At 34.8% G+C, this 27,052-nt stretch overlaps 2 pseudogenes across 1 annotated transcript in view; both read right to left on the bottom strand.

The window, feature by feature from the left end:
* Positions 1-3,102: 3,102 nt before the first annotated feature.
* The window catches only part of LOC149225409 (serine/threonine-protein kinase PEPKR2 pseudogene), a 41,512-nt pseudogene continuing 17,562 nt past the window's right edge, over positions 3,103-27,052 (bottom strand). The window contains exons 3-4 of the transcript XR_016248266.1: positions 3,783-4,268; positions 3,103-3,654 (exon numbers count right to left, since the gene is read on the bottom strand). The product of XR_016248266.1 is annotated as a serine/threonine-protein kinase PEPKR2 pseudogene (transcript). The remainder of the gene's footprint in view (positions 3,655-3,782; positions 4,269-27,052) is intronic.
* LOC149225410 (serine/threonine-protein kinase PEPKR2 pseudogene) lies at positions 4,408-5,875 on the bottom strand (annotated as a pseudogene).

Raw genomic sequence — 27,052 nt, forward strand, 5'->3', positions numbered from 1 at the left:
ATTTTCAAAACAAAGACTTATGCTGCTCATAAATCGATTATGCACCTCATGGGGAAGGGAATCATGGATACCTGGATGATTTTATTCAGGCATCGAAACACCATCTGCACAAGTTGTTATAGGGCAGGTCTCGACTAAGGGTTACAACCCCATTTCCAGTAGCATCCCAAATTATACGCAAAACCTTTTTGTTCTAGTGTTTAAAAATATTGAGGGCTTTGAATCTAGGGGAGGTGAGTAGGATGTTCAAAGAATTGAGGGTTTCAAAAAACCTCATTCAGTGGATTCAAGCCAAGCATCTAAGGGAGAAAAAGATAGGGTCATCAAAAGAAAGAAAACTCACACAAAATTCATCATTAGCTTAGAGGTGGATGTGCGGATACAAGAAGTGACAATGATGACAGGCAAAACCCTAGTTAGTAAGATGCAAGGCTAGAAGTTCAACATCAAAATGTTGGAAGCTTGGGTGGTTGTCGAAGTAAGTCCAATTGTTTCAAACCCCCATGATGTTTTTCTTTTGGCCAAAAGGTGGATATGGATATGGAGTATAGACTCAACTCCAGTTATATTCAAATTTTGGACACCCCTTTTCGATGCGAGTAGGGAGAGGTTGGACGTAACACCAATCTAGGTGTGGCTCCTTAGTTGGCTGCCAAAGTTATGGAAAGAGGAGATTTCCAAAGATGTGGGGAATAGTCTAGATACCTTCCTAGTGGTAGATTACTCTTTTCTGCTAACCAAATACAAATTGATGGCAAGGGTTTTAGTAAATATTGACTTGCGAGAGGGCTGATTAGAAGACCTGGATATGGGGGATGGAAGAAATAATCTACAACCTTTGGACTATGAAGGGATTATGTTCAAATGTTGAAGATGTCACCAATATGGACATAACCTAGAGAGCAAGGCAACTAGCATAGAAATAAGTTATATTAAAAGCCATGGATGACCAAAGCTCAATGGAATGGAAAATTATAGAGTTTGTTACATATAGTCAAGTGGAAATTACAGTTATCTAAAAACTTTGAAAAAAGCCCTTGACAATGCATTCCTGCAGCTCTTGGACCATCTACCCAATATTTTTATGCTTTTTGGAAATTACATTACGAAATCTGAATCACATTCAATGAATGGTTGCACAAGGGTCATAGCACCACAATGATTGAAGGGTTTTGAAACCCTATAGAATGTTTGCTAGCCACCAAAACTCATCAAGAAATTTTTATTATCTTATCTTATCCACTACAAAAACTAACAAGTAATGGGGACACACATTGGAAGCCTCTTCAGCATGGTAGAGCATTCTGCTCAATTCAATAATGTCACCCCAAGTGGATACCCTAACTATAGGAAACATACAGGCCCATACGAAGAACATATGTACACAAATCCATAATACAATTACATAATATGTTGGAAAGGAGCACCCACATGGATTGGCATTCCAACATGGCAAGCAAAGGAAATTCCCTTTCATAAAGTTGGTAGGTACCCTGCAAGAGAAGGTTATCATGTTCCTTCCATATCAAATGGTCATTTATTGCTTTATTTGTATAGCGAAGAGAAGGCACTTTCATGTATGTTTTTAGGAAATGGAAGGTTGAATTCATTATTACTTTCTACACACTGAAACAAGTCTTGTTGAGAGAATCCCGGCAACTTCCTTTGCCATTCAACTTCATCAACTTTGGATACCATAGGAATGGACTTGTTGTCTATTATAACAATATTCCATCTCTTTTTACCAATGTTCCATTGAGTTTTTGGGATGGGGAAATGCGGGAGCGGGGATAAACACAAGGGGGGCATATATAAGCAACCCCAAAATTTAAGGAAATTTTGGGGAAACGGGGGGACATCAAAGTAATCAAAAATATAAAATTATTAAAAATTTAATATATAAAATAAAAAATAAAATCCCAACAATGTAAAATTGACATTTCTGAAATCATCAATGTAAACTTGTAAATGTAAAAGTAAATTACTAAATTGAATCCATCATTTGACATTATGCAATGTTCCATCTAAATTCATCATTTGGCAATGGGCAGGTGTATCAAGATTAATAGCCCACTCTGTGTTCATTTAGCACTTTAAATGAACAACATTGTCTAGCCATAGCAAGTAAGGACACAATACAAATTATGAAAGTAAGTGTCTTCATGGGAGGAAATCCCATTGACTTCTATAGCAATTTTATAACAGAACTTATACCATCAACCAATCCAAGAAATGAAAAATGGGAAGGTTGAGCTGCATTCAAATAAAATTAAAGCTTGAGTTAATAGTAACAAAAAGATGGTAAGTTCAGACAATTCCATTTAACTATGATACATGACCAATTGGTCCAAGCTAAGAATTTCTGAGATTTAATGGAAGATTCCTTAGAGATATTTGATGCATATCCTAAGGGGTTTTTTGTTGTTCCTTTCTCAACAAACTCCACACATGCTAAAACCAGGTATAAAGTCCAGCAAGCTACGTTATCAGAAATTGAATATAAGGTTCAAAAACCATCAAAGACTAACTTATGGAAGTTATCTGTTCACTGAGTCATTAATAAACATTGGTATTAAATTGTTTGCTAACATTTACCAATACTATACAATCTATAAATACCAAATCTTAGAGAAAATATATCAATGACATTCTAAAATTTCCAATTAAAAATTAAATTGCATTATATCATTCTAACCCATTCATTTTTCTCCCTGCTAAAATCCTCATAAGCTCCAACATGGAAAATCCATGGAGCAACAATATCTAACTCAAATAATGTCTTGAACACACAGAAGAATAAATCTATAATGAATTACAACAACAAAAGAATAAATCTATGATGACTTACGGCAACAATGAATTATAGCAACAATAAACCTAATGAATTGTTAAAGAAGATGCAAAAGCTCCGTCAAGTAAAAGACTAAATGACTAAATGCAATATAAATATTTTGAATTTTCCCAAATCTATTGGGAAACGATATGTATAAATGATAATATACAAAAATGCAATTCTGATATCTTGCATTTTTCTAGCTGCTTTCTCACTTCATTTAAGTGAGACTTATGTATAAATGACAAAAACAAACTATTCAATTCCTGTACATATATTGATATCAGTGGGCTCAATAGCAGGGCACTCCTTAACCTGGCACAAGCAACGGAGTCATTCATGTTAAGATATTTTTTAGTTTTCACTTCTGTTAGTCAGTGAATGGATCAATCAACATCTTAAGCCGCGCAATCAACATAAATAATGATCACTATCTGTCAGTAACAGTCAGCAATGGCACGCTTTCAAATGCTGTACACAAGCTGTAACTTAAGCACTGGAGTGGAACAGGGCATGCAGGAACACAGGGTCTACTCCATTTAGGCTCAAATAATTCTATAACTAAAATGGCAGATGCGAGAGCATCTACAAGATCATATTTCCCTGCTGCTTGGACATCAAGTGCTAGGTGTTTTGGATGTGGGAAACCCTGCAAAGGCCAGAAGAAAGATCCATGTTCTGTGTGCTGTCTCCTTTTTCTAAATGGAGGTAATGGAAGTGGAGATTAGTCTAGCCATTCACCCTTAACAACCAGGATAAGCTTTTTTCTTTTTGACAAGCTCGCCGGAATCTATACATTAGAATCTTGATCCCAGGGTGGCCTGTAGCAGTAGAGGAAAATATTGTCAGAATGATTGAGTCGTATATTGATAATTGAATTTAAGAGAAAATAAAGATAGCACATATATGCAGAATGTTTAGTGCCCAGCAATTCAACAATTTTACTTACTGTAAGGTCAGCAACAGTCATCAATAGCAATGGCATGCTTTCAAAATGCTGTACACAATCTGCGTTTTAAGTGAGACGACCACTGCTGCGGAACAGGGCCTGAAGGAACACAAGGTCTGCTCCCTTTTGGCTCAGATAATCTCATCTGTGAAATACCAGCTGCAAGGGCATCTACAATTTCACATGTCCCTGCTGCTTGGATATCAATTTCTGGCTGTCTTAGACGTGAGAAACCCTGCAAAGGCCCAACGAAAGATTCATCTTCTCCATACTCTGTTGGAATTGAATTTGCAAAATGTGCTCTTTTCTCCCTTTTATATGAAGACAATGGAAGTAGGGTTTCTTCTAAGCATTGATCCTTCACAGCAAGGAAACAGTTTTTCCCTTTTGGAATGCTGGCTGGAATCTTTACATTAGACTCCGTGTAAGGAATGCTGGCTGGAGTCTTTACATTAGACTCCGTGTAAAACTTGATCCAAGGGTGGCCTGCAGCCACAGATATGAAAATATGATCAATATATTCATAATTACATTTTAAGAGAAAATGAAGATAACAGATAATACAAAATATTTAATTCTCAGCAATGCAACAATTTTACTCACTCAGTACTTCCTGCGGAGAAAGTCACTTTTCCACATCCCTTGAAAGCATCCTTGATAGCAAATCCCTTGCTAGCCCTGATATGGGCTGCCACACTTGAGAATGAAAATCTAACTGTACTAGTTTTATTGCCTCAAATATGGCTTCAATAGATCCTCCTTGAAATGGTAATATGCCTATCAAAAGGGCATGTAGGAGGACACCAGCCCCCCAAACATCAACCTTTTCTGAATAAGTCGTCCCTGCCAAAACTTCAGGGGCAACATATGAAGGACTCCCTACCACTCCAGATAGATTTTGACCTGTTTGAATGTGAAAATGTACTCTCAGTCAAATACATAAAGAAAACTGGTGAATTATTTAATAGTGATGATATGTTCTTGTGTACATGTTTAGTGAGCAGAACCAAAGGACAGACAAATACCTTTTGCAAACCGCGTGGACAAGCCAAAATCAGCTAGCTTCAGTTGTCCAGAACTGGTTCTGAGAACATTCTCAGGTTTAATATCCCGATGGACAACACCCAACTCATGACAGTATTTAATGACCATTATTAATTCCTTGATCAAGTTTGCTGCCTGATGCTCAGAGTAGCGTCCAGTCCGAGACATCTCGTCAGTGAGGCGTCCACCAGTGCATAACTCCATCACAAGATGCAAAGATTCTTCATCTTCATACACCGCTCGCAGTGTGACAACATTAGGATGGCCTGACAGATGCTGCATAATCTCAATCTCCTTATACACATTTTCTTCAGTCTTTTTTGGGAGAGTCTTACAGGCGAGCTCTTCCCCAGTAGCTTTGCTCTTGCATATTCTCACCAGACCAAATTTGCCTCGTCCTAATTCGAGGCCGAAATCATAATCTTTTTCAATCTTTCGCTTCCTACCAGTCCGGGTAGAAGCAAGAATACATCCAACCTTTCTCTTCAATCCTCTTTCTGGTGAATTAGGGAAACAACCCCTTCTTGGAGGAGGAGGAGCAACGGAAGCTGCTGTAGGATGCAAATCTAAGCCCTTTGTCCGCTTCCTCTGTTGTTGGAAAGAAAGGTGCGAGGCTAATGATGTGGAAGACTCGCCATCATCGCGTAGCCGAGGTGTGTTTTCTAAATTGGCACGGTTTACTGCTGCTCCTCTGTTCCGCTTCCTTGGTAATGAATCCATTTGAACTATGGACTTTGCAAAAAGAGTTTAACCAAAAGATCTGGGGCTACTCTACCAGACGAGATGCAAGGAATTGTTATGGCAAAGAGGAGTTTAGACTGATTGACTCCAATTAATTGCTGGGAAACGATAGCAAAAGATCTGGGGCTGCTCAACCAGATCGGATGCAAGGAATGTCTAGGGCAAAGAGGAGTCTCCACTGATGGACTCCAATTAATTGCTGGGAAACAATACAATCTGCGCACACAAACAAATAGCCTGTAAATAAAAACTAAACCACCTGCGCATACCATCTGAAAACGGCTTCGTCAACTACAACATGATAAAGAGTCTTAGCTACCTATTATATGCCAATACATGCCAAGTTCACGCAAATCAGAATTATTGTTCTATCGCAGCATTCTGTTCACATTCAGCTTCAACTGCTGCCATTCTTACAATCTTATTGAAGAAAAGTTACAGTAATATGGGTTCCTAATTTTGGCCCTCAAAATACATGACGGTGATGTAGCATGCCAACAAAAAAAATAGATATCAAATTTTAATTTAATATTAAACAAATTCTTTAATGATAATAATTTAATTTAAAATTTGTCAATATAATTTTTTACTTAGTAATAAAGGCTTAAAGCATAACTATTTTAACATATGAAAATTAATATAAATTTTAATGGCTAATTTAATATATTAATATAACTTTAAAGTTTTTAAATTCAAAGTTTTCAATATTTAAAATTTTATGAAATATTTGTAAATTTAGTTTTGTCAAATATTTGTTAACTTTATGAGAAAAACAAATATTGTTTTTGACTGGTAGCATGTGTGTTACATATGTTCAAAAATATAAATGGTATCATTTTTTAATAATAATTTAGTTTTATAAATTTATAAATAAAATATTAAATTATGAATGGGCCAAATGGTTAAGAGCATGTGTTTTCTCCTAAGAGGTCACATGTTCAAAATGTGTTTTTTCCTAAGATTTCACATGTTCAAAACGAGAGGGGGTAGAGTATGTATGTCTTAGTAGTCAAAACAAACAAGGGGATCTCATACACCAATTTGGTAATATAGAATTTAAATAATAAAATAAATTAAAATATATGATATGATTTTATTGTTGTATTTTTAAATAATAATAATAATATTCGTTTTATGACAATAACATTTTTATTTAAATTAGTTTTTGAGTTTTTCAACCAATTTAATGGGTAATAGTGAATTTAATTGGTAATGGTTTTGTAAGTTTAGTGATAATAATTATGTTATGGATTATTATACTAATTATGAAATGATAATAATAAGTTTAATTGATAATGGTTTCAGAAATTTAATAAATAATAATTTTGAGATGAATTATTATGTAATTTGCTAATAACCAGTTGGATTGGTAATGGCTTTGTCAATTTAATTGATAATAGTTTTGACATGAATTACTATATTAACTATGAAATAATAATAGTTTAATTGATAATGGTTTTATAAATTTAGTTAATATTAATTTTGATATGAATTATTATGTAAATGACGAGATTATAAATTTAAATTGAATGCATGACAAGTCTATATTAATCCAACTCACTTATTAATTAATAATAATTTATATAATTTTGATATACATTGTTATATAAACAATGAGACTAGAAATTTAAATTGGACGCTATGCCAAGGGCATGCTAAGCAAGTGCACTTACCCATTCTTACATATAAGGAAAAAGACTTTTTAAAGTTTTACTTTTAATTGATTAAAAACTCATCTAAAATCCAAAATGTATTTATGATATTTTACCAGCTCACAAAAAACATAATAACCAATTTATAAAAAGAATTTTCCAACTTGAATAATTTGAAACTATGGTCAAGAAAATATCACACATTTCTTCAAACCCCAATCAGATTGCGTAGCAAAACCATGAATGATAGTTTTAGAAAATGTTGTTGGTATGGGATTGTAGTTTTGCAAGCTTTTCAAAATTTCATTGTTCAATTGGGTCTCCTTGCCAAACTTTGGGGTTGGATTTAGATTAAGGTTCAGATAGATAGATGGATAGTTCCCGCAATGCTTCGCTCTCTTTGTTTTGTTATGTTTGATTTAAAGGGAGACACCCGTTGAATATTCGTGACATTTCTCTTTGTTTGGTTATGTTTTATTTAAAGGGTGACACCCGTTGAACAATGGTGATCAAATTAATGAGACTTGCATTGACGCATCGCCTGGGCGTTGTACCTCTTGGAGAAGAAAGTCCTTTTGTTGCAGTGTCCTATGTCCACAGGAGAGATTCTCTTGAACCCTGTGAGTCAAGTCTGAAACAACATAAAGCTCATCAACATTCCAGGTGTTGTGGCTGTAAAGAAAAAGTGTTTGAGAATGGTACTGATGACAATAGCCATTACAGATTAGAAGTTGTGTAGGAGACTGAAAAGAAACCAAACAGAGATTCACATTGTGCAGGGGATGTTATTTCAAACAATCATATAGAGAGGCAGCAAATTGATGCTCTTGAACTCGTAACTCACTTACTGCCGCAACCCTTAAAGACATTACAGAAACCAACTTATTGGACGCCAAGGATTCCAACAAATTCGGTGTACCAGAAATCGACTTATTGGACGCCAAGGATTCCGGCAAGTTCGCTGTAATACATGTCACTCAACAGGCAAAAGGGTTGACTCGCAGTAGACAAGTTAACGGTGGAAAACCAATTAGGAGTAACAACTGTACGGTAGCAAACAAAAGTAGACCATTTTAGGCATCTATCTGATTCAAAAAGGACACCTTTCGTGTAATTAAGATAGGGAATACTTTTTTTAATTTTATTAAAAATTAAATAATTTTAAAAATAGATAACTAATAAATAATTATTTTGTTGGTTAATGAAAATGGGAGATTCAGTAAATTGGGGTTTTTTTCTTCCCGACCCAGGGGTAAATCACTATTAGTAATATGATAAGTTATAATGTTTTGATAAATATTGTTGTAACAGTTGCTCCTATTGCAGCGATTGCTATGGTGTGAGTCATAAGGTATTAAAAAAAAGAGTAAATGGAAAAGGATAGATGACCTAAAGTTGTCTTTAATGGCATATTGTACAAAAGAAAGAAGACTTGGATGCCTAAAAATATCAAATGGTTTAGTAAATGGGGTATTTGCTTGAACATGTGTCCCACAAACAATAAAGAGACAATAAAGAGATAAAAACTTTTGTTATGGATAAGTTCCATCAGCATAGGTGGGATAAGGAGCTAGGGAAAAAGAGAAAGTATTATATTGAAGAGTTTAATCCCACTCATAATCATCAACAAAAAGAGTACATAGGGACCAATATCTCTTGGAGAGCCAAAATTCTTATTGCTCAGTTAAGGACTAATTCTCATCAACTCAACCCTGAAAGAGGGCGCTAGGAAAGGCCAAAAGAAATGTGAGAAGAAAGAGTATGTATTTTTTGCTCTTCCTAAAAACTGGAAAACGAAAATCATTTCATTTTAGAACATGAGGCCTTCAAAGGAAAAGTTAGGCAGATATGCTGGTAGCTAGCTCTCAGGATAATTTATTCAGCAAAGGGTTTGTCCACAAGCTGAGAGCGTTTATTGGATGACTACAAGACTCAGATGGAAAAGAAATCCCTAGTCTTCGAGCATTTATTGGGTGTCCCATAGGCTATTTTTAGCCTCGAAAATGTTAAAATAATTTATTTCTTGTTTTTTAATTAATTAAAATATTACAATAATTACCTAGTAAAAAAAATTGATATTAATACAGGCCTAAGATAAATGTGGGTAGTGTTTATATTTAAATTATTGGGGTGGTATTTATTTTAATATTTAAATTATTGTTGTCCACAGGGTCTTGGATAGATGGTGATCATGCGCTTTGTTAAGGCACTCCATGATGTGAAGTCACTGGTTCAATTCCTTGATCGAACACAAAGCACTCCATGATGTGAAGACACTAGTTCAATTCCTCGATCGAACACAAAGCACTCCATGATGTGAAGTCACTGGTTCAATTCCTTCATCGAAGAGGGTGATATATTGGACATGATGAAGATGTTCCTTCATCGAAGCACTCCATGATATGTGAAGTCATTGGTTCAATTCCTTCATCGAAGAGGGTGATATATTGGACATGATGAAGATGTAGTCCAGCCAAACTTACAAAAAAATATATTTAAATTATTGTTTTGTATATAATTTTATATCATTAAAAAATTACTTTTCTGATGTATCATTCAAATTTGAAATGAAAAGTTAAAATACTATACTTTTAAGGAAATTTTTATTTATATTAATTAACTAGAAAATAATATTTTGATTAATTAAATTTCAAATACAAATGATTGTTTACTTTTATATCAAATTTACATATCAATTAGAATTTTGTTCTTTTTTGAAAATTTTAATAAAAATAGAAAGCAATAAAAACATTGCATTATATAATAAATAAGTGGAATAAAATTATCTATTAATCTTCTAGTTTGTGAATCACATCCATCTATTTGACACATCTACTTTTTTCATAGTCAAACTAGCATGTAGAAGAAGATCAAATGAGGGCATCCCTATTAGAGTTTCTTCCTTCCTCTTCCTCCTCCCCTTCCCCCTCCACATTTCCCCCCTCATTATCCTTCAATGTTCATGCCAAAATTATTAATCTTTCTTCCGCTAGCCATTCCTCCCCTACCTTGAAGCTTTTGGAAAAAGGTTTCAATTTCGCCTTGGCTCCTAAGCATATTCCCTTTGAATACATCTTTTGTGTTATTAAACATATCACTCATTACCTTCCCTCTCAAGAAGCAGAGGAAAATTGTCAAGAGTGTGATAGGATTCTGAGGCATACTAAACCCTCGAACCCTAACCTTTCCATTGAAGAACTTCGGGCCATTCAGGATCTTAACAATAGCATGGACATCCTTGTCCTTAAAGCAGATAAAGGCAACTCTACCATTGTCATGAATTCAACTGATTATGAATCTAAGCTCTTTGAAATTTTATCCTCATCCTCTTATAGGCTGCTTTCCAGAAATCCTATCAAATCTATTACTTCTGCAATCACCAAAGTTATCACAGTTGCTTCTCCCCCCTCCCCCGCCCCCACCTAAAAAAAAAAATTAAAGCATCTCATCCCATCCCTCCCTATCACTCCTAGGATCTATGGATAACCAAAAATTCATCAAAATGGAATCCCCCTTCGATCCAATAGTCAGTGCCACTAGAGCACCTACTCATGCTCTCTCTAGATTTCTTCTTGATAAAATTCAACCCTTTGTTGCCTAATCCCCTTCATTTATTAAAGAATCAACCCATCTCATTCAAGAGACTACTCATTTTTGCCTTGATTCCAATAACGTCATGGTCATCTTTGACGTGGTCCCCTGTTTACAAAAATCCATGTTCCAAAAACTCGTAATCTAATCGGCAACCTTGTTGATCCTGAAACCCTTAACCTCATAAAAAATTGCCTCAACTCCACATTCTTTTCCTTCTGTGGAACATGTTACAAACAAAGTGAAGGCACCACAATGGAGTCTTCTTTGTCTCTTGTTGTTGCTAACATCTTGATGGAACATTTCGAAGTTAAAGCTATCAATTCATGGCAACATAAGCCAAAGTGTGAAACGTTTCGTAGACAATACCTTTATTATCTGGTCTCATGGGATTCTTTCCCTCCATGATTTTTTGAATGACCTCAACAACTTATCCCCCCACATCCAATTTACCATGGAATTAGAAGAAAACTCATCTTTACCATTTCTGGATGTCTTGGTCTCTCGTGATCATAATGGTTCACTTTCTCATCAAGTGTACCGCAAAAGACCCATACAAACCAGTACCTCCATACCCACTACCATCACCATCCAACCCATAAATTTGTTGTCTTAAAAACCCTCTTTTCAATAACTATTCACATCTCTAATCCCCAATTCCCCTCCCAAAAGAAATATCATCTTAAAAAAGCCCTTAAAAAACAATAGTTATTCCTCCACCCAAATCAATAAAGCTTTCCATGCAGGTTGCCATCCTTCCTCCAAACCCCCCAGAGCCATGATCTCACTTCCATATATAAAAGGAACCACTGATCACATCTCTAAATTTTTAGCCAAGAAAAACAATAAAACTTTATTCAAGTCTTCCAAGACTCTAAAACATTTATTTAAATCTCCTAAAGATCAATTGGATCCAATGACAGACCCTGGAGTTTATAAAATTCCATGCTCCTTGGTCATTCTGATATAAACCAAATTAGCAGATCCCTTAAAACTTGTCTAAAAAAACACATGGCAAATACATTCCTTCAAATCTAAACATCTCATATGCTTTTACCAAGTGAAAATCTTCGCCCCTCCTCTCTTCTATTCCATTCGGAGAGTATCAGCGAAGCCCTTGAGATCGAAAAACCTCAAAATAACTTTAATTGTGAAGATGGCTACAAAAATTAAGCCAATCTTGGAAACTTCTATTTCATAAATTTGAACACTAATTTTTGAGGTTTCCTTCCTTACCTCTTATTTATTCCTCCCTATTGTTAATAATTCTAATAATAATCTTAATTATTTCCTTTGATCATCTTCTTTATTTAATTTTCCTCCCCATACCTCCTAATATTTATTGCTTCCCATTCATTTTGCCCCGGTCTTTTTTTCTCTCTGCTTTAATTAATTTGTTTAATAGATTTTTATTTTTAAATCATTGGTTTATTTAATTCTTATTTAAATCAATAGTAATAATAATATTAATCTCTTCTCTAAAGTAATCATCCTTAATTTTTTTATTTATTTCCCTTGATTATATTTCTAATCAATAAATTACTTAATATTTATATATTTCATTTTTGGCCGATATATATTTTTCTTTATTATAAAAGTTTAATTTATTTTCGTATCATTAACAATAATTAATAATTATTGGATTAAAATCCATTATAGTACTTAATTTTGAATTGTTTATTTATTAATTACATTATTATAATTATTTCTTAACTAATTTGTTATATTCTAATATATTTTTTTTGCCTTGGCATTCCTAAAATCTCTCAATCTTCGCACCTTTAAAACTTTACATGCTCACTCTTTTTTAATCACTTAGCTTCATTGGTCCCTCAAGATGAGTGAAAGGATATTCCCAATCCACTCACATAGTAACAAAATCTAAAAATGATATCATATAAATATTAAATTATTAGTGTAGATGTCATTTTAATTCCGAATCTATGAGGTGTCTCTTTTTACTCTAAAATATGTTTGCATTTTAAAATATTTGATCCCTCTAAACCCTTGAGAGATATCTAGATTTAATTATTAATTATAATTATAATTATAATGATAAATATAATTTTATTTTGACGTAATCTAAATATTTAACAAAATATTACGACATTTTTATCATACTTAACTAAAAAAATTTAAAGATTTTTCAAAACCCATTTCACATGAGTGAAATATATCAAAAACCCTAATTAAAAATTCAAATAAAAAGAATCTAAATTTTTTTCCATTCCATCTTTTCAAATTCTATTCCTCAACCCTATGTCTTCATCCACTTCCCATATATTTCAATCCTCCTCTTTCCACCCCAGAAAAACATAGGAAAAAAACCCTCAGAAAACAAAACGAAAGATAAGGAAAAAATGCTCATGAATCTAATACGTTAAAGAATCGACTTCCCATATATTTCAATCCTCCTCTTCCTACCAAAAACATAAAAAGAAGAAAAAGAAACCCAGCAAAACAGAACCAAACATAAGAAAAGAAGTTCATGAATCTAATACATTAAAGAACCATTTACATATCACTGTAAATGAACAGAATTTCAGTGAATAAATCTGAATTTCTTCACCTCCAAAATATGAATGAATAAATCTGAAATTCTCGTGCAGCGACTGCTTGCACATGGGTCGCTTAACACCAAAGGAATTTAAATCCTCGATGTTTACAGAGATTTATTGCGATGGCCAGCATTCGTAAAGAATACTCGTTCCTCTTGGCTCCGAACGGCGCCTACCGGTGTCGACGCTGGAAACCGTACAGAAACATAACAGCGCCTACCGGTGTCGACGCTGGAAAGCGTGGAGAAATTCAACGAGACGGTCGTGGGGAAGTAAGAGTTTGTGACAAAATGCAACGTGAACTGAAACAGGGCGATAAAATGGAACGAAGGAAAGCCGCAAAGTTAATATTTTGTGGACGCCGTTGGGTATTTATGATATATTGTGTGTGTATCTCACATCGTCTTTTGGGTTGGCATGCAAAGTTTTAAAAGTCTTAATTGGTTAGCAATAGATTTGAGTTCTTAATTTTGGTCCAAAATTTCCCTCAAATTACACATTATGCACATCACAGTTGATTACTTTAAACCCCACGTTAATTTTTATGCACATCACAGTTGATTATTTTAAATTCCAGATTAATTTTGCTAAAAATGACGGTAGATATTAAGTTATTAGTCTAGGTTCTATTTAATTTTATCAAAAATAATGGTAAATATTAAATTACTAGTTTAGATTTCATCTTAATTATGTATTTATCATGTATTTATCGCAAGAGTGAGATGGATCAAATCGTTTTTTCTCTCCAACATGTCTGTGTTTTAAAAGATTTGATCCATGTAGGCTTGGGTAGATTTAGAGTTAAGATGTATCAAGATTTAATTATTACTTATAAATATAATTTTATTTTGACCAAATCAAAATGTTAAACTAGATATTACAACATGTACTATAATAAGCTAGAAAAAATAATTTGTTTTCTTTTAACCTAATATAAATATTTAACAAAATATTACATCTCTACCATACTACCATATTAAACTAAAAAACACTATAAACCTATAAGTTATCTTTAAACTAATAGACTTACAAGAATTTCTGAATTTCTTTCTTCTTTTTATAAACCCAACAAAACTTTAAAAAAATTTCAAAACCCACTTCAAATTTGTAAAACATATCAAAAACTCTTACCTAAATTCAAATAAAAAAAATCTAAAAAAAATTCTATACCATCTTTTTGAAATCCCATTCGTCAACCCCACGATTTGAAATATATTTCAATCCTCTTTTTCGAAGAAAAAAAAACACAAGTACCCAAAATATGATATATTAAAGAACCAGTTACATACCACCGTAAATGAACTGAAGTTGAGCGAACGAATCTTGACCTCCAAAATATGAATGAAGAAATCTGAAAATCTCATCCAACGAGTGAGTGCACACGGGTCGCGGAACACCAATGCAATTTGATATCCTCAATGTTTCCAGAGATTTATTGCGACCGCCAGCACTGGTAATTGGTTATGAATAGATTTGTGGGCGACTAATAGTCGATTCGTTTGTAGTTGGCGGGAAAGTCCACAATTTCCATCCAACGTGCCACGGCCAGAAATCTGAAATTCTTTTTGACCTCCAAAATATAAATGAAGAAATCTGAAATTCTCGTCCAGCGAGTGCGTGCACTCGGGTTGTAGAACACCAAAGGAATTTGATATCCTCGATGTTTACAGATATTTATTGCGACCACCAGCACTCGTAAAGATTTATGAATAGATTTGTGGGCGACACACAGTCGATTCGTTTATAATTGGCGCGGGAGTCCACAATTTCCTCCGAAACTGTCCATCCCTGCCAACTCAGCATTTATTCACTCAATTTCTTTACCACCTAAATGTATTTAATACCCTCATTTTTTAGTTGATTGACTCATAAGAAAAGCGTACTTCCTTCTGCATGGGTCACATTTGTAGCTCAAACTGAAGTGCTTCAAGAGAATAAGATCAAGTTTATAGTTCAAATATTATTATGAGACAATAATATTTGACTTTTCTATTTTTGACAGCCAGTCTAAAAATAGACTTTGATCACTCATACTGTGATCACTCATACTGTGATCACCCACACTGTGATCACTCATATTGTGATCACCCATACTGTGATCATCCCTGCTGGGATCAAAAATAAAACTTGCGCCATAATTTGCCTGCGGGCCCACTTAGTGAAGGCGACTCTTTTCACTAACCTCCATCATCTTGTTGCAATCTCATCATGTACAGGTCATAGAGACAGTGATATGCTATTCATAGAAACAATGATACGCTATTCATGATAAGACATTATACATTGTGTAAAGGTGACCGTAATAAGCCCTAGCTGCAGTCCCAAATGGAGACACCTAGCCGCAATAAGGGAAGAAATTCATACACTACAATGGAGACTATATACACACAACATGGAGAATATATACGTTCATGGAAAACACAGCATGGAAACTCTATACGTTCATGGAAACATTTGTATATAGGCAACTATGGAGACTATATACATACAACATAAAGACCTCTCTACGCAGTTAAACATTGATACACAATCAATGTAATGCCCTCATCATTTATATGCAGGGCAGAGGAACTCCACACGCAGTCATGGAAACTCATGCATATAATGTAGACTATATACGCATCAATGGAGAAAACACACAACTACGTGATGCCCTAATCCGTTGACAATGGAGCAAATGCACAGCTACATGAAGACCATAATCCGTTAGTCATGATATACGCATTGAGAACAAAGATCTCATGATATACGCATGGAGAGAACTATATACGTTGTTAAGAAATATGCAGCAAGAAGGCATCTTACTTTTTGGGCCAAAGCATATTTTGGCATACGTATAGATCAGTATATATATGTGTGTTGATCTGAGCTCCTGTTAGCTCGTATACCCTCAACAGTAATGAACGTTATTCTTCGTTATAGTATCAGAACTCAATCCTAATCATAATAATCTCGTCTCGGAATCAATTTAAGGATTAGCTTCTCAAACGTTGTCACAACTTTAATGGAAGTATATTCATTATACTAATTGAAGTCTGTTAACAGAGTGAGGTAGACTAGATGGACAACACGTAAACCTTTGAGTATTGTAGGTGACAGTGTGGCACATAAGGTAGCCTTAAGGCTTGAAGGGTTGTTAGCAAGGCTCGAAGTTACAGTCATAAAGCGCAGCATGATGATGAATGAGATCATGAACATGGGAAACATGATGATGAATGAGACCATGGAAGATGCAGCATAGTGAACATGATAAGTAAGGAGCAGCATCATGATGTGAGCAGATGAGAGCAGCTCGATCATCTAGGTCCAGCACTGTGATGGGGCAGCATGGTGCTACACAGTAAGGTGCAGCAAATGGATGAGATGTAGCACCTTAATAGGAGAAGGAGTCATCTTAGAGAATCAGTTGAAGCAATATGTCTTCAATTGATCTCCGCAAATATGAAAATTTAAAGTGTTGACTTCTATTGTAAATGTACTATCTCTCTCAGTTTCTCTGCTGAACTTTTAAGAACATAAAAGAAGAATTGATCAAGGGATTCCCCACATTGTGGGGTTTATCCCTGGATAGTGCCACATCTTGTGTCCTCTTTGTCTTGGCTTGTCTTCTGCGATTTATATTCATGTTCTATCCGCAGTTTACTTTAATGTTAAAGTGAATGCCAAATTGAGCTAACCGTGAAAATTGAAATAAATTGCTCTAGCATAGAACATACCTAAAATTTAACACTTCCCACCCGCCTTATCACATCGCAACCCTTCCTTGCTCGGAGGCCGAATTTAACGCCAACCTGCCTGTGATTGCAATTTGCGACATGCAGGGGCCAATACTGCCATGTGTCCAAGTCAAACCCCAACTTTGACTTGATCTAACTTCTGCATATGAGCTTGGATTTGAGTGTCGTTCACACCGTTGGAATCAGAGTGAAGAGCTATTTGATCTGAAGCTAAGTTTATCAAGATTCAAACACTTTGATTTTTGAGCCTAATTTTGAGCACGTGATCAGGTATCAAGAGAAGCCACACATCCGAGGGACTTGATTCTAAAAATGAATTCCATGTGCAGACAAATAGAAATGAATTGCAATGGTTCGAGTTGATCCCAACCTTGGGGTTTGATGTAAAGTAAAAAAAAAGAAAGGCAACAAGGAGACGTTAGGGGATCTTTATGATACCTAACTTCGACATCTATTTTATATAAATTTCATAGTTTTTCTTTATTTGTGTACATAAGTCATAAGGCTTATATGACCAAATGATTCAGGAATCTATAAAATGATTTTGTTCCTTATAAAATTACGGTTTTTTTTTTTTTTTTTTACGGATATATATATATATATATATATGACAAGTAAAAAAAATTAAAATAACTTTTAAGTTGTTTCATTAGTCATATGTTGTTATTATTTTATTATTATTGTTACTTATGAACTTTGATTTGTTTCATTTCTTGTTTCTATTTTCAATTCAATTTTGCAATAAGATTTCAATTATTTTCACCAGTTGAATGATAAAAAATAAAATTTTAATATATCATTAAAAAAATAAATAAATAAAACACATATTTGTATAATGTTTTACATTAATAAATAGTTATATATTTATAGTCAAGCATAACCAATGCAAAGTCAACGATGATGAATTGATTACTATGGTTTTTTTAATAAAAAAAACTAATAAGTTATAGACACATTAAGATGAGGCAAAAAAAAATGTGACATCATCTTTGATTTAAGATTGTGATCAAACTGCTCACGGGGCTTTGGATTGACAGTGAATGGGTGCACTGTTAAGGCACTCCTTGTGATAGCTCACCGGTTCAAATCCCCCGTGGGTACTTAGGTTAGTCTTAACTAGAAAAATAAATAAATAAATAAATAAAAATAAAAATTGTGATCAAACTCAGCACCCACATTAAGTGTGTTGTCTTTTTCAAGCAAACATCTTATCCTTAGTAGTGCATGGATAACTTAGATTCAAATTGGATATAAAAAAATGTAAATGTAACTTAGTTATTACCAGTGTTTCCCTTATACAAATACATAATTTCAATAGAACATGCATTTCTATCTTATATTGTGGAGAATTCTTAAATTTTTGTACACTTTAAAAGTGTTGTCAACCTTATCAATACAAAATAAAAGATAAAATGATAGAGGAAGAAGTCATAAAGTATTGACAATAAACCAATATTCACTAATAATAATATATTTAGCATATATAATATAATAAAGTATATATGTAATATAACGATACAAAATTTGATAGTCATAAATATTTTAGGGAATTAGATTTAGTCAAAATGACAATTAATTGAGTTAATGATAAAATAATAATAGATTTTAAAAAATTACCAGTGTAGCTCTATTTTAACTTTTGATCTACCAAGTGCCTAGAGGGATCAAATCTCTCCCTTGAGGTGTAAAACTCTTTTAGAGTGAAAAGAGATTAGATCTCTATTTGTGCTTGGTAGATTTGGAGTTAAAATGTGTTGTGTAGCAGAGGGCCTGTGTAATGGTTTTGGGGCTCAAAGCCCGCAATTTTGGGGAAAGGTATGGTAAGGACTCTGCGAAGTGCGCGGAGCGCGAACTGTAATGAGTCAAGTCAAAGGGTTGTCCGCCTAAAGATAATGTAAAATAATAGGAAGTGAGTTGGCCTGCCACCGTGAACCATGGAAATGTATAAATAGAGCGAGGCTCTATGGTTAGAGGGCAATGAGTCTTTGATATGCATTGTGGATCTAAAATGTAATGGATTTATAAGGCCAGAAGTTTTGGAACGTCTGTAAGTTTGAGTCAAGGGTGTTGGTGGGTAGATAGAGGCTCTGCAACTATGTGCGCAAAGGCCTAGTAGAGTCTGCAGCTGTGTGCGCGGACCCCTGCAACTGAGTGCGCAAGATAGATCTGGATGTACTGGCAAAAGAGTTGAATAAAGATAAGTTGGTTCTGAAATATTGTGTTGAATCTAAAATATTGTGGATATGGTTAACTTATGGTTGATATATCTGTTTGATCTGTATGCTTATGCTTATGTTATGAGTTTATGAAAATCTATCCCTTTCTTAGATGCACGCACTGGTTATTTCTATTCAATGTTTGCTTAAAGACCGTAAAAAGTAGATCTGATCTATAACAACTCATTAATAATAAGTATTAATGGATTGCCTTGTTCCGGATCTATGCAGAAATAGAGTGGCGCAAGGCCACAAAACGACACTTGAACCCTCCAGACCACATCGCGACATCCCAAGGGTGCGGAAACCTGGTTCCAGCACTCTCCCCTACTACCTCGGGTGAGACCTCAGTCCGTGCTCCATGGGTTGTTGTCGAAAGGGCCGGTAGCTACGGGATTTGTTTGGTTAAATAACTCTTCCGAACCTGGGTCAGGCCCCTATAAGCCAACAAAATGGACCTAGGTTGGTTTAATTATTAGCCTTTAAATAGACCACAAAGATGAATACCATAAGAAAAAATCATGGGCTACAAAATTTTGTTTTTTATTTTGTTTTATTTGGGTTGAGCCAAAATGTTAAACATTACAACATCTCTACCATACTAGGCTCAAGAGCCTCGAGAGTAAATATTATATTGTATTATATTAAGGGATGGAATAATCACTATAATAAAAATATAAAATAGTATACCAAGGTTATGGAAAAAATTGATATTAGGGTTTATGTAAATGGTTTTTATAGTGGGTTTTGACAAAAATCAAAGATCCATCACAAGTTGATTATTGTGGGTGGATGGATCTTCTCCCTATAGTTTACTCGCACATTCTAACAAAATCTTGTGCTTCTCAAGATAAAGCCCAAAATTTCAAGTGTAAGAGCCTATGTACGCATAGTCATGAGTATTCTTGTTTATCAGATGAGTGATAATGGCCATCACTTAAGTACATAGGGTCTTACGGTTGGATTTTGAGAATGTTTCATCGATTCTTTTGGAAATATCTCATGCCATTTGCTACCTATTATCACTAGCAGTTGGGGGCTCATTGGTCACCAATGTTTAGAATTTAGAGAAGTTTCATAGGATACTATCAAGTGGTGGGGCCATTTGTTAATGCGAGATTTGTGTTATTGTAGCTTTAGCAAAAGTCCATTTTTATTAGTATTATTTGATGCACTTGGGTTTTCTAAGAAGTGGCAAGGGTTGCAACCCTAGTTTAGAAATGGCGACCAATTTTAACATTGAAGGGGACTATTATTTTCTTAGAGATGATGTCAAAGGAAGAGTCATCCAAAAACAACTTGGGATCCTCCCATCATTTTTGAATTTTCTTAAAGGAATTGATGGGTGGCCAATTTCTTTTTGGGTGGCTAGATCTAATTTGTGGTAGTCCTTAAAGATGGATTGGAATAGAGTTGTGGATTATTTCCTTTTAGCAATGCCTTGTCTATAAGTGGAAATAATGGCAAGATTATTCCCAATTGTTAGATTAAAAAAATCTATAAGGATGTTATAATTTTTCTAGTGTCGTGTGTGTGAGGAGGAGTTATTAGGTTCAGAGCATTGTCTCCTTAAAGCCTAAGTATTACAAACATACAACTCATCTTAAGGTTAAAGCGTCATCAACTCAGTGTTTAATTTTGCCTACTCCATATGTTGTTGAGAAGCTACATGAGTTGTTAGAATTGGAGACAAAGCATGTAGAATTAAACGAACTCTTCGTATCCCTTAAAGCTAAAGCAATGATGTGTAGATTTAATGAGGTTTGGCCTCTACCAACCTCAATCAAATGATTTTTACTAGTGGATGCATTCCAATTGGACTTAGCATTGTGAAATACACTGTGCTTCAAAGGGTATTTTTCTGTTCAATTTGATACTTCTATTGAATATCAAAAAAATCTTGGACATGGTCCCTCATTTTAAGGCAAAGTGAGGATCGTTATTACCCCTTGGTTTCCATATTTTTATTCTTCTTCAATAGTTGTATTGAAAATGTCAGTTTGAGTTAGACTCCCAAATTTGGCTCTTCCATTTATGCACCCTTTAACATTTAAAGACATCAAAAATGTTTTGGGTGGAAAAAAAGTATGATATGGAGTAGACTGCATAAGCTTCTTCACATATCCTCAAATTTGTGTGTATATTGATCTTAGTAAAGTTCTTCTAGATGGAATGGTACTAAAACTTGACAAGTTTAGATGAATCACTTTTGATTATGGAAATACAACATTTTTTTTTCATATGTCACGATACAATACATTTATATCACTCATGTCCTCAAGCCTTGTGGTCCCAAGAGGAAAAAGGGACATTCCTTTAAATCCAAAAGCTAGCAGCATTATGAACCTCCCATTGTGAATGATGAAGATGATAAAAGCTAAACAAATTTGCAGGTTTCATTATTTGCATTTACCATCTCTTATCAACACCTGAAGGTTACATTAGATAAATTCCTGGTTGTGGAATGTGATCTAAAGGTGCACAATCCTTCTTTGGCTTAGAAAAAAGTGCCATGTTAGAGAATACATGGCATCACTCTTTGTCTTAGTCTATTACTTTATATGGCTATCATTGAGTGTAAAACTATGTTCCTCCTTCTTGTGTTTGAACAAGTGGTTTGCTCAAATGTTGATGGTACCACACTTTGTCTTATCTATTGCTTTAAATCAATTATTGTAAAGTGTGTGGCCATCTGCCTTTTTATTGGTATGGAAAATTATGGATTACACCTTTGGAACCCTTACTTTTAAATTCCTTATTTAAGTTGTTGAGGCAAATAAATTGATGCCCTAATTTTCTATCAATAAAGCATTTTCTTCCTGATTAGTGGAAAATGATTATTGCTCATCCTCTCTCTTGGTTGTTGTTAAGATAGGTGTCAAAAGTAGAACCAATGCTTAAAAAACAAACAAAATAACTTTTTCCACCACCATAACAAATAGAGCTACAAAAAGAAAATCATTAGCAAGCACATCAAACTAGTGAGTGATAGAAAAATAAAGCATTCTCACAAAACAGTCCTACAAAATGCAACCAAAATAGACGATTGCAAACTACGAATCGACACGAGTATATCATTAGCCACATAATTGGTCAATTTAGTAGATATGAGGCTAAATAATGGATAAATTGCAAGCTTATTATCTTTGAATACCAGGTTAGATTATCTTTGCAGATTCTCCAATCTGTGAAGCCATCAAAAGAATACATGATGAAAAATACCACAGTTACATCTAGTCAGACAAAGCTAAGCCTAACCAAGAAACACATGAAGAAATATGAATATGTGCATCCTTCTGGTTGGTTATGAGTTGATCTTTCTATGCTCAAGATATACTTTGTATCACAGGGTTGAAATGTCAGCGTCAATTTCTTAAACATAGTGAATCTGGAAACGTAAAATATCTATACACCACACTGATTTCAGAAAGCTTTGAATGTTCTCAAAATCTTAGATGAGAATAATTTAACTTCTGTGGATTCAGATGGTTAATTTATTCTACAACAAAGATTTACCAAGAAGTGAATTTTCACTATGAATCACTACAAACAAAACAAATGATTCTATTCACTACGTACGAGTAAAGTGGAAAACCATACTAAATAAGTTTTTCAATATATGGGATCACAAAAACAAGGAAAATAATTCAAGGTTAAAGATAAACACCCATATTTCATCATAAAGCATCTTCTCCCAAGCATAAAGTCTCTCCAGGGTTGAGCGATGGCTTCCGCATGTTTAAGGCTCATTAGTGTTGAAGAATTAAAAGGTATCTTTACCGACAAAATATGATTTCGAAGACCAACTCCAAGACAAGGCATTGAAAACTTCAGCAAAGCAGTTATTGTTGCCTATACTACATACAAGAAAATTGATTGAGCCATGTAAAAGTTCTTTATCTCAAATAAAACAGGTGTATTTTAGATTCAAAAACAGGCATATTTTAGATTCAAAATCAGAAAAAAAAAACCACATATGTATAGATGCATGCATCATGGATGTTTCAAATTCATCTCATATTAGGGTTCACAAGAAAACGTGAACAAATATTTGGGTTGTAAGTTCAGAAAACAATCCTCATCCTTGAAGAAGTTAATTTAAGCAAGCAGAGAGAGCCTCATATTTCTGAAGCAGCTACAGTTAACCTAATTTGTCATGAGTTATAAAAAAAAACAGGTACACAAAAGTTTGCTTTCAATAGATTATAAGAGTTTACACTAAATGAGATGCTCATTTGGATTGTTCGAGAGCCTGAAATTTGAATCTCATATTGATATACATCAAAACCTCTTCACAATATAGAGACGAAGGGAACAGGATAGAAAGAAATTATATTAACGTCCATGGATGACCAGCGCTCAATGGGATGGAAAATTACATAGTATGTTACATATAGTCAAGTGGAAATTAGAGTGATAGATATCTTACTTAGACTTTGCTAAAATTATGTTCTTTTGAAACCTCTTTACCTCCTTTAAAGGCCTTGATAATGTATTCATCCAGCTCCTGGACCATCTCCCCAAGATTTTTATGTTTTTTGGAATTACCATTGTTAAATTTGAATTTCACATTAAGTGATGGCATGGACAAGGGTCACAGAACTAGAATGGTTGAAGGGTTTTGAAACCTTTAATATCTACAGGGATGTTTGCCAGCCACCAAAACTCATCAACAAAGAAATAGTTGTTCTTATTATCTTATCTACTACAACAACTCACAAGCTATGTAACTGGATTCGTATCCCAGGCTCGTCGTGTCCTAAATCCGATGAATCAGACACGATTCGGGCAGATTCGAATCCGAAAATTTGGATTCGTCACGTTTGATTGGGACACGATCGAATCTGAATCGTGTCTCGATCGAACACGACGAATCCCGATTTTCATATTCGAATCCGGAAAAAGGGATGTCGCGTGGCGTTATAAAGGTAGTTTTTGTCTTTCTCTTTGCACATTCACTTGTTTAGTTTGTTGTGGGTGTTTGGGAGCAAGGAGCAAAGGGTGTGGGAGAATTTTCAACGAGATTCAAGCAACAGGTAAGTGCATTTTCTCTCTTTTTTTTTTTCATTTTTGTTACAGTAGTTTGCATGCACATTTCTTTTACAATTTTTTGCATTTTTTGTTTTTTCTTACAACATTCATGGCTCAATCAAGGGCAGTAGGGAAGGGGAAAAGGAAGGGGAAGATTGTCCCCATTGGAGATGCCCCTCCTCTCCCATTTTCATCAGGGGCTGCAAGTGTTCCCTCTATTGCAAGTGGGGCTACAACAACAACTTCAAATGTTGAGGGAAGACTTCCTCCTTAAGGTAACAAATATCCCTTGTGGAAATATGTCGCAAGCGAACAAGGGCCACCCAACAAGGTGAAGGGAGGAGGCAATATGAGTTGGAAATGTAGTTATTGCCACAATACTTTCACGAGCACATGTTTTTGTGTGAAATGTCATTTGTTAGCTTTACAAGGCTGTGGAATTGGAGCTTGTACAAATGTGTTGTTACCAAATAGAAAATAAATGCTAAGAGAGTCCAATGTTGGTATGGAAAATGTGGCTGCAAAATAATAAAAAAAAACAAGAATGATGAACCCCTTTCGTTTTTCAGGAAAAGCAGCAAAAAATTCCCATTTGAGAGTTTTGGTGGGGGACAAACAGCAAAAAGAAAGACAATTTCACTTAGTCCAATGGACAAGATTTTTTAGAAGGAGAAACAAGTAGAGCTTGATCTCACCATTGCCTTTTGTTCTATAAAAACTTAATATCCTTTAATGTTGCAAGCTCACCTCTATTTATTGAGATGTGTCAAGCTCTAACTCAAGGGGATCCATCAGGGCATGTGCCTCCTGGGTCAGAGAAGCTTAGAACCACATTGTTGACGAAGGCAAAAAAACGGTGGAAAAAATGCTTAAGCCTATTAAAGCATCATGGCCAACATCTGGGGTGAGCATTATTTCTAATGGATGGATAGATCCAACACAACACCCACTCATCAACTTCATGGTTTCTTCCTTGAATGGTTCAGTTTTCTTGAAAGCAGTGGATGCACTTAGACAATACAAGGATGAACAATATGTGGGTGAGTTGTTTATTAAAGTTATTGAAGATGTAGGAGTTGATTCTTGTGTGCAAATCATTACAGATATTTCACCTGTTTGCAAGGCTGTTGGCATGATTGTGGAAGCCAAATATCCACAAGCGTTTTGGACACCTTACATTGTCCATTCATTGAATTTAGCATTGAAATCTATTGCTTCTGATGTGCTTTGGATTGGTCACATTATTGAGGATGCATGGCATATCCTCAACTTTGTACTATAAGATGAATAAGTGAAATAATGAAGAAAACAAGAAACTCAACAAAATAACCAAGATAAGAAACTAAATTAGAAACTGAATTTGTTATTCATCAATGATTCTCTGCATTACATTTCATGGGCATTTGATAGTTTTATATCACCAACTATCGTTACATAACTAATTATTCGGTATACAATTGTCTATTTACATTTTACTTAAAGTTACTAATTCGTTGTCAAACTAACAAACTCCACCTTGACAACAATTTTCCCATTCATCATCTTTCCTGCAAGCCAAGAGAAGCTAAACACCACCGCAGCTTCTCTACTGCAACTGGCTTTGTGAATATGTCTGCACAATTTTCTTGTGTATGGACCTTTTTAAGAGCTACTTTTCCGCCATCGATCACATGTCTCAGAAAATGATACCTTACATCAATGTGCTTGGTTCTACTGTGATAGGCAGGGTTTCTAGCCAAGTGAATAGCACTTTGACTGTCACAAAGTATATTCACTTTCTCCTGCGTTCTTCCAATTTCATCGAGCAGACCCTTTAACCAGATTGCTTCTTTACTGGCATCTGAAGCAGCAATATATTCGGCTTCGGTAGTGGACAATGCAACCGTGTCTTGAAGCTTTGACATCCAACTAATTGCTCCACCTGCAAGAGTAAAGACGTAACCTGTAGTAGATCTTCTTTTGTCCAAATCACCTGCATAGTCAGCATCTACATATCCGCAGACTGATCCTTCACTACCATTAAAGACGATGCAATGATCACTTGTGCCTCTTAGATATCGAAGCACCCATTTCACTGCTTGCCAGTGTTCTTTACCTGGATTTGCCTTGAACCTTCTGACAACTCCAACTGCATGTGAAATGTCAGGTCTTGTAGATACCATCGCATACATTAAGTTGCCTACCGCATTTGCATATGGTACATGAGACATATACTGCTTTTCTTCATCAGCTCTAGGACTCAAAACCGAAGAAAGCTTAAAATGGGAAGCTAGAGGAACATTAACAGGTTTCACATTATTCATAGAGAACTTTTCAAGTATCTTCTCCACATACTTCTGCTATGATAACCAAAGCTTACCATTTTTTCTGTCTCTGTGTATCTCCATGCCCAAGATATGTTTTTCTGCTCCAAGATCCTTCATATCAAACGTCCTAGAGTGTTGAGCCTTTAACCTGTTGATTTCTTCCATGCTTTTGCTTGCAATAAGCATATCGTCAACATACAAAGCTAAGATAATGAATATTCCATTGAAACTTTTGAAGTACACACAATGATCATACTCACTTCTTATAAAGTTCTGGCTCACCATGAAGGAATCAAACTTCTTGTACCATTGTCTGGGAGACTGCCTCAAACCATACAATGATTTCCTGAGCTTGCAAACTAATCTTCTGCTGCGACCTCATACAAACCTTCTG

The sequence above is a fragment of the Pinus tabuliformis genome, chromosome J (assembly GCF_031772625.1).
Source record: "Pinus tabuliformis cultivar Carrire ecotype Pingquan chromosome J, CPIR1, whole genome shotgun sequence".
NCBI classification, from domain to species: Eukaryota; Viridiplantae; Streptophyta; class Pinopsida; order Pinales; family Pinaceae; genus Pinus; species Pinus tabuliformis.